The 3,357-nt window shown below is 57.8% G+C and overlaps 1 long non-coding RNA gene across 1 annotated transcript; it reads left to right on the top strand.

The window, feature by feature from the left end:
* Positions 1-388: 388 nt before the first annotated feature.
* LOC147582251 (uncharacterized) lies at positions 389-2,775 on the top strand. The gene is made up of 3 exons (XR_015248686.1): positions 389-527; positions 1,301-1,450; positions 2,488-2,775. It is a non-coding gene; the product is annotated as an uncharacterized LOC147582251 (long non-coding RNA).
* Positions 2,776-3,357: the final 582 nt, after the last annotated feature.

Below are 3,357 nucleotides of genomic sequence, written 5' to 3'. Positions count from 1 at the left end.
CGGCCCCGCCGGCAGGCCAGGGCAGCAGCCGGCCAGGGACAGTTTTCCCCGGGGCTGGAGACAGCCTGGCTCCGGGCCCACCTCCCGGTGCCCTCGGCCTGACATCTTCTGGGCAGAGCCGCGGTGCCCAGGGAGCCGTGTGGATGGTGTTAGTAAACACGCTTTCTTGCGCCCAGCCTGGCAGGGCCTGTGGGCAGCGGGAGGGCGAGTTGCTGGCAGCTCCCACGGCCGGGCAGGCGGACGGGCGGGCAGACAGGCGGGCGGGCCGCCCCGCACAGCCAAGCCAAGGCCCAGAATGGAGCAGCTGCTCCCGTCGCCATGGCGACGGGGACTGAACAATGAGCAGCCAGAAATGCGGCCTGGCCGCCTCGCACCGCGGGCCCCCACCCTCCGGCCGGCCCTTACACCTCCACGCGCGCACGCGCGCGCACGCACATGCACGCGCCCTTGCACGCGCACACCGCCCGGGCCTCCCTGCCGGAGAAGCCGGAGAAGCGGAGGCCCGGGCACCAGTGACTGACCGCAGGGTGAGGCCCGGGGAGAAGGCAGGAGAGGGTGAGGTGGAAGGACGAAGGGGATCGCAGCTTCACCGCTGCAGAGCGGCGCCAAAATCTCACCATTTGATCCCGGCTAAAAATCCGTGTTTAAAACGGAGCCCAGCTTTTCAGAGGGTCACGTGGTGCCTTGGATTCTTACATAACCGGAGAACTGAAGGGGGTTTCTAATTAGCGAAAGGCATCTGGGAACAAATCACCTTCTACTCAGGGAGGGGGAGCTGAGAGAGCCCCACGGAGCCTGCAGTCCCAGGAAATCCGAAAGCCTGCTTACAGGGCCCCGAAGCCCACCGAGATCCTCCTTGGAGGTCACGTGAAGGGAAGCCTGAAAGGTTGAGCCACAGTCTGGAAACGGAGTCTGAAAAAGGCCTGGTCTGGGCCCTCAGGAAAGCAGAGGGAGGTTGTGTCCAGAGGCCCGGGGGGCGTGCGGGGACAGGACGAGGCATGGGGGGACGGGGGAGAGTGGGGGGACGTGGGGGCCGCAGCAGGAAAGCGGGCAGGCTCTGGTTGCGGTGCTCCAGGCAAGCCCGAGCACTTCCTTTGTGAGCACTGACGAAGAGAGATGCACAAGTCAACTGCTGTCTTCCAGGAGGCCCCCAGGACCCTGGGGGTGGTGGCGGGGTCCGCAGTCAGCACCCGTCATCTCCATCCTTTGAGCAGAGTTAAGTGTTCACGATTTGCGCACTTTCCCCCTTCACCAGCCAGCGGTCAGTCACTCTTTCAAGTTCCCATCCCTGTTTTTCCAGTGAAAACCCAGGTCTGGGAGCATCAGGAGCCTTCCAGGACCACTGTCCAAGGACAGGCAATCCTGTCCGAATTTCCATCAAGTCCATCGTGTCCCGGGAGGCCGCTTGGTTTCCGGTGGCTTCGCCTGATTCCTTCCTGCTTCAGAGCAGGTGGGTATCTGCTAGACCCATGTAATAGAAAAGACAGGACCACCCGTTACCTGGCCTGATTCGTGTGAGAGCTAGAAGGGACATTTTAGGGACTATGGTGTCCGCCTCCCCACTCCGCAGCTCAGAAGGGATCTACTTTAAAGATCTCAGCAGGTGAATGCTAGAGCTGGAAGGAAAACCACCCAGAGTCCGACATCCAGGCAATGCAGGGGGGAGGATGGAGAGAGAGTGGAGAGAGAAGAGGAGAGAAGCAGTATTTGGCAAAGGGGAAGGGCGCTTGGAAGGAAAAGGGAAAACTGGGTGGGCAGAGGTGTCTCCCACTAATAAATCTCCTCAGTGGAGTTGGGTGCTACAGCAGGTTCCAGAAACTGCATCAGAACACCGCTGAGAAATCTGACCCCGCCCTCAGCTTCACAGCATCTAGAACTATGGGTACCACCAAAGGTAAAAGATAGGAAAGAGTCAAAGGACGAATGAGCGCAGGGACAGAGCCCGACCCCCTCCCCGGCTGCCCCTCTGCTGGGCAGGGCATCTCGACGGAAAGTTCTGGGAGCCCTAGGAAGCCATCTGCGCTGGCTCAGAACTGGCAGGGAGGGAATTAAAACCGCAAAAGGAAGGATCAGAGAGAAACTCTCTCCCCCTCAAGAGCCACTTTAGTAGATGAAAAAAGCCAGGCGATTTTTAATCATCACAAATTGTTTGAGCTTCTGGTTCCATCCTCTGAAGCCAGGGCAGCCTCCCCTAGGTTGCTGGCTGGTCTCCGGTGGTCCGAGCTCTGTAGCCCACCTACATCTTCCTCCCCACTTCCTTGAACCCTGGGCCTGTCCTCCCAGGTCCCCAGGCAGAGGCCAGGCAAGCTGACCCCGCTTATCTAAGGAAATCTGACAAGACTCCGGCCCTCAGGGGTATGGCCACTGGCAAAACATATGGTGCATCGTAAATAAGACTTCCTTTTAGGAAATGAGCCGCTGTAATTAAATCCCCATTCATTTTTTGTAACGTACACACAGAGACAAATAGATCTTTATCCTTTGTAGGCACAGAAGAGAAATGGCTTGTGCTGGACAGAGATTCTCTGGTGTCAAATCTTTATCAAAGGCTTCCTAGATCCAGGTGGAGTGAGAACTTCGAGTTCCTAAGCCCAGCCGCTGGCCCAGTTGGGCGAGTGGCTCCCTTGGCTACCTCCAGGACAAGCGGAGGAACGTTTCGGAATGGAAGAATGCATTGGCTTAGAATCTGCAGGGAGGAAGTGACCTCGTCTGCCCATCCCACGCTCGTACCACAGAGCGAGCTCGGGAATAAAGATTAAATTCGACTTGTTTCAATGGGATTTAGTTTGATTTGGTTCAACCCAAATGAACACTGGCAGTGAGGTGTGCAGGGGGCTAGGCACCGGGGAAAGATGCAAGGAGAAACCAAGGCAGCCCCCTGAGGGCCCCTGGGGCAGGGTGCTGGCTGGCGCATAGGCTCAGTGTGGGGGGAGGGGTTCGGCTTGTTCCCACTGGGTCTGGGATGGCTTGGGGATGACAGGGAAGGGTAGGATTTCTTTAGGAGAGACCTGAGTAAGCACACCCAGGGAGAAGCAAAGGTAGATGCAGAAAACAACCACCGTGCTGAGGTGCGTCCCCTCTAGAGTCACAAGTCTCGCGGGAGATGGGGCTGCAGAGAAGAAACTAGACATCTCTCCCGGCTTTTGGCCCCGACAGGGACAGGAGGTAATAATACGTGATTTCCTCACGAGTGACACTTTCCTTCTCAAAGCCATCAAACAGCTGTAGGCAAAAACAAAACAAAATCAAACAACTGTTTCTCCAACCGTCTCTGAAGGGAAGGTGAAAGGCGCTGAGTTCTTTGGTGTGCGCGTCTCCGAGGTGAAGGCGATCCAGGGTCAGCCTGGAGCCCCTTGT

Source organism: Puma concolor, chromosome A3 (genome assembly GCF_028749965.1).
Source record: "Puma concolor isolate L17-30 chromosome A3, mPumCon1.1.hap2, whole genome shotgun sequence".
In the NCBI taxonomy this organism is placed as follows: domain Eukaryota; kingdom Metazoa; phylum Chordata; class Mammalia; order Carnivora; family Felidae; genus Puma; species Puma concolor.
The sequence above is the reverse complement of the archived record's forward strand: the minus strand, read 5'-3'. Positions and strand labels throughout refer to the sequence as shown.